This window comes from Penaeus monodon, chromosome 4, assembly GCF_015228065.2.
Source record: "Penaeus monodon isolate SGIC_2016 chromosome 4, NSTDA_Pmon_1, whole genome shotgun sequence".
NCBI lineage: Eukaryota > Metazoa > Arthropoda > Malacostraca > Decapoda > Penaeidae > Penaeus > Penaeus monodon.
In genome coordinates this window covers 2194537-2207036 of record NC_051389.1, presented here as the reverse complement: position 1 = coordinate 2207036, position 12500 = coordinate 2194537, and positions in this window count along the sequence as shown.

Genomic DNA, 12500 nt, shown 5'->3' with positions numbered 1-12500 from the left:
CTCTCTCTCTCTCTCTCTCTCTCTCTCTCTCTCTCTCTCTCTCTCTTTTCTCCTTCGCCAATTTATAGAAAGTTTGGTGTATTGACTGATGCAATGTGGGTTGGAGTAAGGGTGAGGGGGGGGGGTGAGGGGGAGAGAGGGGGAAGGGGAGGGGGGGAGTAAGGGAGAGAGAGGGAGAAGGAAGGGGATGGGAAGAGAGAGGAAGGGACGGAGAGGGAGAGAGAGAGATTGGGAAGAGGGGAGAGAGAGAGGGGAAAAGAGAGAGAGAGAGAGACAGGGAAAAAAGAGAGAGAGAAGGGGAGAGAGAGAGAGAGAAAAGAGAGAGAGAGAGAGAGAGAGAGAGGGGAAGAGAGGGAGAGGAGAGAGGAAAAAAGGGGGAAAAAAAAAAGGGAAGAGGGGAGAGGAAAAGGGAGAGGAGAAAAGAAGAGGAGAAGAGAGAGAGAGAGAGAGGGAGAGAGAAAGAGAAATATATACAGAGAAAAAAAAAGAGAAACATAAAGAGAAAGCGAAATCCCGAAAAAGAAAAAAAGAAACAGAGAGAAAAATACACGGAAAACAAAAACAAGATAAATAAACAAATAAATAAACAAATAAATAAATAAATAAATACAAAAATAAACCACAAAAAGCAAAACGCCTGAAATAAGCGAACCCCAACATAGAAAGAGGGAAGAAGAGACAAGCCAAAGAGTCCGAAATAAGGAGAAGGAGAGAACGTAACTCGGCCGCTTAAGGTAAACACGCCGGATACGGGATACTGTTCGTTCGCTTTCTCTCTCCTTCTCTCTGCCTTTGTTTGTCTCTTTCTTGCTTTCTCTCTCTTTGTCTTTGTTTTTATTTGTTTCTTTCTGCTTATCTCTCTTTCTCTTTGTTTTTCTCTGTCTCTTTCTTTTCTCTCTCTTTATCTCTCTCTTTATTTGTCTCTTTATCTTTCTCCCTTTCTTACTTTTTTCTGTTTATATATTTGTCTTTCTCTTTCTTTTTCTGTGTCTTTTTCTCAATTTGTCGCTCACTTTCTATTTCTGCTTCCATTTCTCTCTGTATTTAACTCTCTTTCTCTCTCTTTTTCTCTCTTTCTGTCTGCCTTTTTATTTCCCCTTGCTCTCTCTTTCTTTCTCTCTCTCTTCTCTCTCTCTCTCTCTCTCTCTCTCTCTCTCTCTCTCTCTCTCTCTCTCTCTCTCTCTCTCTCTTGCTTTTGTTTTTTTTCTATTATTCTCGTTTTTTTTTTCTTTTCCTGTTCTTATTTTCATCTTCCTCTTTTTTATTACCGGCAATCTATTACCTTTTCATATCTTATCGTGAAGTTAGTCTGTTTTTTTTTTTAGCCCGTTATTTGAGGCAAGTTTTCACAACAGCAAGACACCGCGAGCCACGAGCGTAGGGTTGCTTGGTGAAGCGTCGACGCAGACGAAACTCAAACATTATCTTCTTCACAACAATCCCGATCGCTCAGGTTTAGTGAAGGAGCTTGCGATTAATACAACAGGTTCCTTGATGACCGGAAGTTATGATTCTTGTTCATCGTTCTCTCTCTTTGTCTCTCTTTCTCTTTCTCTTTCTCTCTTTCTCTTTCTCTTTCTCTTTCTCTTTCTCTTTCTCTTTCTCTCTCTCTCTCTCTCTCTCTCTCTCTCTCTCTCTCTCTCTCTCTCTTCCTTCTCCCTTCCCCCTCCCTTCTCCCTTCACCCCTCCTCCCCCATCCTCCTGTCCTCCCATCCCTCCTCCCCCTCTCCCCTCCCCCTCCCCCTCCCTTCCCCATCCCTACCCTACCCCTCCCAACACGCGGTTGCATTGAAATAATGCAGGGAATGGCAAAATGGAGAAGAAGGAGGAGGAGAAGGAGAAGGAGATGATGAAGAAGACGAAGAAGATAACGATAAAGATGAAGGAGGAAGAGAAAGAGAAGGAGAAGGGGAATGAATAGGAAGAACCAGAAGAAACGGAGACAAACGGCGGATTAAGAGCGAAAGGAAAGAGAATGAAAAGTGACAGTAAATAAAGGCCAGAGGGAAAGGCGTTAAGCTCATCAGAAGCCGCTCCTCGCACGGGATGGCGCTTCGTGACGCCTGGGGGTCGTGACGAGGGTGTTACGGTGTTACGGTGTTATGGTGTATCTATGTCAAGTGGTTTACGGTGTTATGGTGTATTTATGGCAAGTGGTGTTACGGTGTTCTGGCGTTATGGTGTATCTATATCACGTTGTGTTACGCTGTATTTATGTCAAGTGGTGTTTCAGTGTCATGGTGTTACGGTATATTTATCCGATGAAGGAGTAACATTAAAGGAGTGTGTTATTCGGTGAATAACACACTTGTTGTTTTCTGGCCGTATATTACGTTCATCGTGACGGTGTTATCAGGTGTCACGGTGTTATAATGTGTTATTTGTTGAAGGTATAACACTAAAAGAGTTATTTCTGTGACTACGATGTTACGCTAGAATGTTCCGTGACGGTGGTGTTACGGTGTTATGCGATGAAGATCTGATACTAAAATAGACTATGAAAAAAAAATATCTGTGACAAAAGACATTTCGGAAAACTGGTGTCACGAATACATGACACAAAGAGGAATGTCACGTCTTAAAGATATTTCGTAGAAGAAGAAGAAAAAAAAAATCAGACATTACGTTAAAAAATAATAAATAATAAAAAATAAATAAAAAATAAATAAATTACACACAAACCTCACAAAGTCGACGATATACAATGAAGATATTTTCGTCTGTCACATGCAGCATTTTTTCCCCATTTCAAAACAAAACACACACACACACACACACACACACACACACACACACACACACACACACATACACACACACACCACACACACACACACACACACACACACACACACACACACACACACACACACACACACAAGCACACATGCTCACACATATACAAACACATGCATGCACACATACAGACATACAGAGACACAGACACAAAAACAAACACACACTCGCACGCACACGTCACATTTCGTGCAACCCGCTTTCCGATTTTATTAACACGACAACCACGAATCACAATTTTTCACCCAAACCAATCCCATGATATCAACCACATCGATTGCAGTGCAACGCCGAGACCTCCTTGCATGATAACAACATAATCACCCAACATAAAACAACATGACATTACGTAATCGTGAGACCCATAAAGAAAATGTATAATTTTTAAGTTGGCGATTCCATTTTGGTTGTTTTTTGTCAATTTTATTTGTCTCGTGTGCGCGTTTTTTTTTTTTTCTTTCTTTCTTTTTTTTTGGTTTTCCTCTAACCGCGAGCTTGCTATTGTGTTCCTGCTAAATGATGCAGATTAAAAAGATTTACACATAATTAAGCTTGGATTTATGACGTTCAAATGTGTCCCTAAATCTTGGTTCTCTATTCTGAAGTTTTTAATGTTTATCATCTTTTTTCATATTCATCGTTATTATTGCTGTTATATATTATTATGATCATTATTAGGCCTACTATTATTATCATCATTATCATTAACATTGTCATCATTATCATTATGATTATTGTTATAACTTTTTTATCATTATTAGAATTACCTTCATCATTATTATTACCATTATCATCATCATTACCTTCATCATCATCATTACCATTATCATCATCATTACCTTCATCATCATCATTACCTTCATCATCATCATTACCATTATTATTACAAATGTCTTTAATCACCTTTATCCTTACTCTTACCCGTTATCAGAATTATCATCCTAATCATCATTATCTTCACTCTCTTCACCCTAATTAATCACTATTATCATGTTGATTCGAGAAGTCACTCGGAAACAAATATTTTATCTGCTTTTATCAACCTCTCGTCCTCTTTAAATTATGCTAATTGATTAACGAACTTTTAACCCGTTTTCGCGTCAAAACGACTCCTCGGGTCGACTGTATTTGGGAACAGAGTTTCGTTTTCTTCGTCTCTTCTTGGTTTATTTGTCTCTTTATTGGGTTGTTTGTTCATTTTTTTTTATTTCAATTTATTTTTCCTTTTTTTATTTCGGTTTGCGCACTTCACTTGTTTTTTTTTTTTTTTTTTTCGCATTGAATGTTTCATTTTTTTTTTTTTTTTTTTTTTTTTTTTTTTCGTTCTTTCTTTCTTTCTTTCTTTCTTCTTTCCCTCCCTCCTTCCTTCCTTCCTTCCTTCCTTCCTTCCTTTCTCTTTTCTACATTTGTATTTTTCTCTCAATAACAAAAAGGAAAACTATAACACATTACGTGTCCAAAGTTTAATCTTTAGCGCATAATCAGATTTTTAAAAAATTATTTTCCATAAGCCTATCATAAAAAAATGAAAAAAAATCAGCTTGCAACAGATCATATCAAAGTAAAAATGCATATATATTGCAAGATTGCATGCATTGCGGTCACGCTAATAGGAACCGGGAGCCAGGGGGGGGGAGAAGGGAATGTGAAGAGAGAGAGAAAAAAATAGAAAGATATAGAGAGAGAGAGAGAGAGAGAGAGAGAGAGGAGAGAGACAGAGAGGAGAGAGAGAAGAGAGAGAGAGAGAATGAGAGAGAGATAAGAAGAAAAGAGAGAGGAGAGAGGAGAGAGAGGATGAGAGAGGAGAGAGAGGAAGAAGAAGAGAGAAGGAAGAACAGAAGAAAGGAAGAGAAAGAAGAAGAGAGAAGGAGGGAGGAGGAGAGTGAAGGGGAAGAGAGAGAGAAAAGAGAGAGAGAGAGAGAGAGAGAAGAGAGAAAGAGAGGAGAGAAGAGAGACGAGAGGAGCGAGGAGATGAGAGAGAGAGAGAAACGAAGAGAAGAAGAGGGGGAAGAAGAGAGGAGGGAAAAAGAAAAAGAAAGGGAGAGAGAAAAAAAAGAAAGAAAGAAAGAAAAAAAGAGAGAGGGAGAGAGAAAGCAAGAAAGAAGGAAAGAAAAAAAAAGAGAGAGGGAGAGAGAAAGAAAGAAGGAAGGAAGGAAGGAGAGAGAGAGGGAGAGAGAAATACGTCAGCCCGGCGTGGGTCCCTTCAGCGTCTCCGAAACCGCTTCCCCTCCACCTTTACATTTCCGTCATACCCCCCCTATGGTTTTCTTCCTCCCTCCCTCCCCCTTCCCTCCCCCCTCCCCTTTTTCCCAGGTTCCCTTCCCCCTCCTCCCCCCCTCCTTCCTCCCTCCACCTTTATCTCCCTCCCTCCCTCCCTTCCCTTTCTCCCTCCTCTCCCCTCCCCCCTCCCTCCCCCCCTCACTAGTCCCCTATATCCCCTCCCTTTTCCCCCCTCCCTCCCCCTCCCTCCTACCCCCTCTCCCCTTCCTCTTCCTCCCCCCTCCTCCCTCCCTCACTAACCCTCCCCCGCCCTTATAATCTCTACATCTCCCCTCCTCCCCTATCTCTACAGCTCATCCCCTCTTGTCCTCTCTCCCTTACGTCTCCCTTCCTTTCCCCCTATGCTCCCTCTTCATCACCTTCCTCTCTATTCTTCCTTCCCCTTTCTACCTTCCATCTCCTAACTGTCCCCCTCTTTCCCCTCTTATTCTAACTCCCCCTCTCCCCTACCCTCCCTCCCTCCCTCCCTACCCCCATCTCACCCCTCTTCCCCTCCCTCACCCTTCCTCCCTACCCAAACTCCCTTCACCTCTCCTCTCCACCCTTCCCTCCTTTCCTCCTCCCCTCAACCTCCCCTCCCCATCTCCCCTCAACCCTCCCCTCTCCATCCCCCCTCAACCCTCCTCCCTCTCCCCTCCCCGCTCTTTCCCTCCCCCCCCCCACCCCCACCCCTACGGTCACTCGATCGACGCGACCCGGTCAAACGAGCGATTTCCTCGACGTTGGATTTTTAGCATCGACGGGGAGCTGAGGAGGTTGGGGGGGGGGGTGCGAGGGGGGGGAGGATTACTGTGTTTAACATCCGGAACTTGACTTGGGATGTGTGTTTGTGTTTGTGTGTGTGTGTGTGTGTTTGTATGTGTTTGTGTTTGTGTGTGTGTGTGTGTGTGTGTGTGTGTGTGTGTGTGTTGTGTGTGTGTGTGTGTGTGTGTGTGTTGTGTGTGTGTGTGTGTGTGTGGTTGTGTGTGTGTGTGAAAGGGGGAGGGAATGATGGAGGGGAGGGAGAGAGGGAGGGAAGGAGGGAGGGAAGCAGAGTGAGGGAGGGGAAGGGAGAGGGAGGGAAGAGGGGGAATTAGGAAGAGGAGGAGGAAGGTGGGAGGGAGAGAGAGGAAAGGTGGAAGGTGGATAAAGGAAGAAGTAGGAGAGAGAGAGGTAAAGGGGGAAATGACAGGGAAAGGGAAGAGAGAAGGCCTAGGATAGAAAGGGAAAGGAAGGAAGGGGGAGGGATGGAAGGAGAAAGGAGGTAAGGTAGGAGGGAAGACGTAAAAAGAAGGGAAAAGGGAGAAGAAAGGGAGCATTAAGAAAAAAAAAACGAGATACCTACATAAACACTCACACTTACATAGACCCTCCCACACCCCATGAGCACAAACAAACAGGAATAAAACAAAGCACAAACAAAATAACCCAAACAAACAAACACGGACGCGTTCACAACAAGCGCCCTAAAAACCCCGATATCCTGACTTCCCTGAAAACAATTTCGACTGCCTGTGTATGAATAATATTTATCAGTTCGTGCTGCTGACACCGTAATCCTGTAAACAATGTGCTACATGTTACAAATTTGCGCTGAGTGATGACCGTCGCATACTAATTTCGCATCAACAGGACCTTCAGCTGCAACGTTGCAATCGCTCGGGAAATGGGATCGTCTTTATCTCTCTTTGTCTGTCTGTCTATCTATCATCTCTGTTTTCTGTTTATTTATCTGTCCCTCTTGCGAAGTCGTCTCTGTCTCGTTTATTCATTTATTTTGTTAATTTCACTTTCATTCGCCATTTTTGTCTCTATCTTTCTTTCTTTCCTTTCTTTATCGTCAGTTATCGTTGTCACTCCATTTCCTCATTATCTTGTCTCATTTCGATTATCTTATCTCCCTCCTTTCTGATCTATGAACTTTACCTCTCACATTTCCTTATGCACTCCGTTATCGTCATGCATACTGTCATATCTCTCCGTCTCTTACTTTCTCTATCGTTTATCTATCGTAATCTCTCTCCTTTTCTCCCACCTTTGTCTATCGATTTCTCCCTTCATGTCTCTTCATCTCTATCTCTTTCTGTCCGTTTATCTATCTGTTTCTTTCATCTCTCTCCCTTTCTCGCGTCTTTTATCTATCGGTATCCTTCATTTCTCTTCATTTCCCTCTCTCTCTCCGTTTATCTATTAGTGCTCCCCCTATTCCTCTTCATCCCCCTCCCTTCTCCCCCCCCCGTTTGTCTGTCGGTTTTTCCCCATGTCTCTTCGTCTCTCTCTTTTATTTATCGTTATCCTTCATTTCTGTTCATCTCTCTCCTTTTCTCCCTGTTTATGCATCAGTTTCCTTCATCTCCCTCTCTCTCCCACCTGTTTATCTATCGGTTTCTCCTTTCATGTGTCTTCATCTCCCTCACATCCTTTCCCACTCGTCTATCTATCGCCTGTCTATTGTCATCCCTCTCCCTTTCTATCAGTGTCTCTCCCATGCCTCTTCATCTCCCCCACACCCTTTTATCTATCGGTATCCTTCATCTCTCTCCATCTCCCTCCCTTTCTCCCCCGTTGATCCACCGATATCTCCCTATGCTTCTTCGCCTCCCCCACACCCTTTGCCCACGAGCCGTCACCCTTACTTTTCCCCCCCACTCATAACTTCCCTTCCTCACCTCGTCAAACTTGGCTCTTCGCTACAAGTTTCCGAGACAAATAAACACAAGGCTTCAACTTGTCCTGCACAAGGCGGTAGCTCGAGCACGCCGGTCGTACGTACACGAATTTGTGTGCACATCTATGTACGCATGCGGGTGCTGTACATACGCTCATACGTACATTAGATACGATCATACGTAGACACGAAGATTAAAAGATGCGCATGTACGTGTTCAGAAGTATACATGCATATCACTTACGAAATTGTTCATTAAATGGCAGATAAACGTACAAACAAATAAATAAAATAAAATAAACAAATAAAAATATAAGTAATGGTAGAAAAATAGATAGATATATGAAAGAATGAGTGAATGAATAATAATGAAAAATTATGAAATGAAAAAAAATATATAATAATAAGAGACGCATTAAGTTTTAAGTAAAAAATACAAAACACCAACTACGGTGTCCCTTTTTTCATAAAATATATGAACCTGCATCTAAATAACGTACAAACAAACACACAAACACTCCCACTATCGACTGGCATCTCGTCGGCACAGATCCCCCCCCCCTATTCCTTTTTTCCCTTTCTCTCTCTTTCATTCTCTCTTTCTTCTGTCGCATTTTTCCCAGTCTCTTTCCCCTTTCTTTTTTTTTCCTTTCCTTTTTTCTTTCACTCCCTTTGTTGACAGTATGGATTCCCGTCCAGGTGTTCCCCAGATATAGACGCTTTCTGTGACCGCGTGCCTTCTGCTGCCGGAGCCTCCGTCTTCTGGGATCTGTACAGGACGTCCTTCCTTCCCCACCCCTTACCCCCTTACCCCCGGCCTGTTCCCTCTCTTCACGTTCTTCCTGGAAGGCCGCATCTAGAAATCCTATGATAATATATCTTGAGGTTATGTCTAGTATTTCTGCCGTTGTCTTGGATTTTGGTCAAGTAGTCATTTTCTAGTATGGTTAAGGCATCTTGAGGTTATGGCTAGTAGTCCTATTGTTTTCTTGACTTCGTGTCTCTAAGAACAATTATTTTCTTGACTCTGTGTCTCTATGAATAATTATTTTCTTGACTCTGTGTCTCTATGAATAATTATTTTCTTGACGCTGTGTCTCTAAGAACAATTGTTTTCTTGAGTTTATGTCTAGTATTACTATTATTTTCTTGAGAATCTGTCTAACATTACTATTATTTAGAAGAACTGTTGTTTTCTCGAGTATATGTCTACCAGTCCTATTGTGAAATATCTTGAGTTTAGGTAGAGCAGTTCTATCATTTAGCGTCTAAAGTGTATGTCCTTTTATTAAATGTTTGTTGGTTTATTTCTAACAATCGTGTCACTAAGTATCTTGAGTCTAAGCCACGTCTTTGTAGTCTCTAGGCTTGAGGTGTCCTAATGTTTACGTCTAGCAATCATACTCTTAACCGCCTTGAGTCATATATCTGTCCTTTGATTCTCTTTATTTGATCAATGGGTGACATTCAGTGGGTGACATCCTCCATTCTACTGATCCCTAAAAGTGTTATCGATTAAAGGATGTTTAAGGTATCATCACTGTTCACTTTTTCAAAGAGCCCTGTCCTCTGCCCTTTTTTTTCCGGAACCCAAGTTCAATAATTCCAAGAACGGTTTGTTGTCCATTAACTTCTTAACTTCATTCAGGGTGACTCCCCCCCCTCCCCCTAATATCAGTGCCTGGGGGTTCACACTGATTACCCTTGTAAATTTAATAAGTGTGATGCCCTCTTACTCGCACCCTTTAAAAAGCAATTACCCTTGTTAAGCGTGCGTTGTTTACTATATATTTAACATTAGGATAACATTACTCGAAATATATATATTTTTTATATACAAATAGTTTTTTTCTTTACTTTCTATTTATTTATTTATCTATTGGTTTGTGTACTTCGTTAGTAGCTGGTTATTTCTTCATTTATTTCTCCATCCGTTCCTCTTATTCATTCGTCTTACCTCATCAACAGTTTATTCACTTTTACCCAACCGTTCATCTCTCCACTCATTCATTCATCCTTTCACCCATCTATCGATCCACAAGCCCCCCATGAACTTAGCTAAAGATGACCTTCTCTCCATTCCCATTCGGCAAAGAGGTCAGCAGTGCCACTACACATACTCGAGTGCCATTACCTCCATGCGCCATTTGTAGCTGCAGATGTCCGCCGCTTCTACAGGAGGCACGAGCTGAAGGGAACCCATTTCGAGGCTGAGGCGCGGCTTCAGATAAAACGCTGTTGCTGTTTTCTCCTTGTTTAGTCTTCCTGTGCTTCTTTTTCTCCTGGTTCCTCATATCCTTTGACTGCTGCTATTGTTGTTGCTATTGCTCCTACTACTACAGTTACTATTACCATTGCTATTACTTACTTCCACCACTACTACTACTACTACTACTATTACTACTATTATTGTTATTATTACTACTACTGCTGTTAATACTACTACAAGTAGTACCAATACTACTAGTACTAATACTACTTATATTGCTACTTCTACTAGTACTAGTACTAGTACTACTGCTACTACTACTACTGCTACTTCTACTATTACTATTACTACTACTACTGCTACAATTTCTACAACTACAACTACTAATACTACTTCTACTTCTACTACTACTACTGACTGGTAGAGACATCTCTTTTTATAAGGAGTTTAAAATAGCAGGTAATAGTTAATATGTTTACCCCCCCCCCCCTTTGGTCCGAACGGATATACGAAACATCTACATGCAGTGCCACGCAAGCGACATCTTTTATGGGTAAGGAATGGGGAAATACTAGGAAGGGAGGAACGTACTAGCATGCTAAGTGGCAGAAAAGGAATATTTAAAGGTGCACTGAAAAGGGTTCAGCAAAATAAACATAATGAGAAATGATAATCTATATCTGATTTTGTTTTTGTTTTTTGTTTTTTGTTTCAAGAAGTATATATAATTTTAGGAGAATGTTAGAAGGCAAAATAGTACATAGTATTCATGGAAATAATTAGGATGATGAAATAGATTTATTTTCAAATTGATTTTCGTGGAATGATGATAATAAATGTATCTGAATATTAAAAGGTAGACGGTTTAATGGAAAGAAAACGTATATATTTATTCCTCCTGAATAGACTAAAGATGCTGTAGTAATTCAACAATGTCACTTGGCATGTTGGCAAAACCTCTTTACTTTTATTCCAGTATCCCCACTGCCACTCTGAACATCATTGTTAAATTACAGAATTCATGTTTTGCGTGTACATGATATATGCCGTTGATTTGCTTAAAGAAGCACTTAACTGAGAGAGAGGGGAAAAAATCACAACACATCTCTGTGTCCCTTACAACACACAGCCACAGTTGTATTTCATTTTATAACCTAATAAATCAATCCATATCCGGAACAGAATACAGGTTTTGGCATTTGATAAGACGAGAGGGTAGGGATGACCACCAGGGAGTACAGTCATAGGCACTGGCTAGAAACAAGAGGAGTTTGGCGAGTTAGAGGGAGAGCCTTTGAAACCAAATAACGTGCCACTGGTCTGTGTTAAAGCTGACGACAGGTACAGGTACATGCAGTGAGTCGTATCACAGAGGGAGAGGTAGAACTAGCCAGGCTGTTATGCAGAAGGGCAAGGAAGGGAGAGATTTAGGGGCAGGGGTGGGTATGATTAGGGTTGGGCAGAGCTGGGGGCGGGGGAGGGGGAGTGTGTATTAGATTTTGCGTTGGAGTGTAGGTGTACAATACTAGGAGTGGTTGCATAGTTCAAGGAGGTAGTTAGAGTTGAAAAAACTACCCGGGTGGGTGATTAATTACAAGGAATTGACATGAGATAACAGTAAAATCAGGTAACTGGTAATATACATCCATAAAGTATTAATCAGCATGATAATCCGGGGTTCAGTGGAAAGGGGGATAGTCACGAGCAGAAAAAAGCCGGATGATTGATTAATTACAAAGTAACTGACTTCAGGCAATGGTGATATAACCCGTAAAATAATAGTCAGCATGATAAAGCGTGGTTCAGGTGAAATGAGGGTGGTTAGACGCATAAAAATTATCGAAAAGTTGACTGAAAGCAATGTAACGGACGTCAGTAAATTGTAATATAACCCCTAAAGTATTAACCAGCATAATGATACATGGTTCACTCGAAATGAGGGTAGTTAGGAGCACAGAAAAAAAATACTCAATTGGTTAATGAAGGAACTAGCAATTTGGTCCCTAAAGTATTCGTCACCATGATACCACGGGGTTTCGGTGCAACGTAGGTCATTACGAACAGGAAAAAAAATACCCGGATAGGTAATGAAAACCAAAGTAATTCACCAGAATTACCGCATGATATAACGGTAAAATTGACCCCCAAATTATTAGTCAGCATAATAATACGGGATTTAGGTGAACTTTGCACCGCCACGCATACTGGAGACGCCAACACCTTAGCAACGGCACGTCTTGCAGCCTCAGAATCAACACTCTGCTGCCCTCGCTCGCCCGGCGCTCGGAACACTCAGCCATTCGCAAAACCGCTGTGATGGTCCTTGTTTAATGTTCGCGGATTCCTTATTCGTCTCCAGAGGCATGCTCCTCACTCGTTAAACCTTTCCCTTCTACTTTATCATGTCTCGAGGCATATATATATACTGTATATATTATTTTTTTCACTCGTTAAAAATTCGCTTCCCCATATTGCTTATTCATTCAACGTCCCCCTCTCCCGCACCCCCTACCGAGGCACGTTCCTTAACGAAATAAATAAATAAATGGATAGGTAGATAAATTAGTT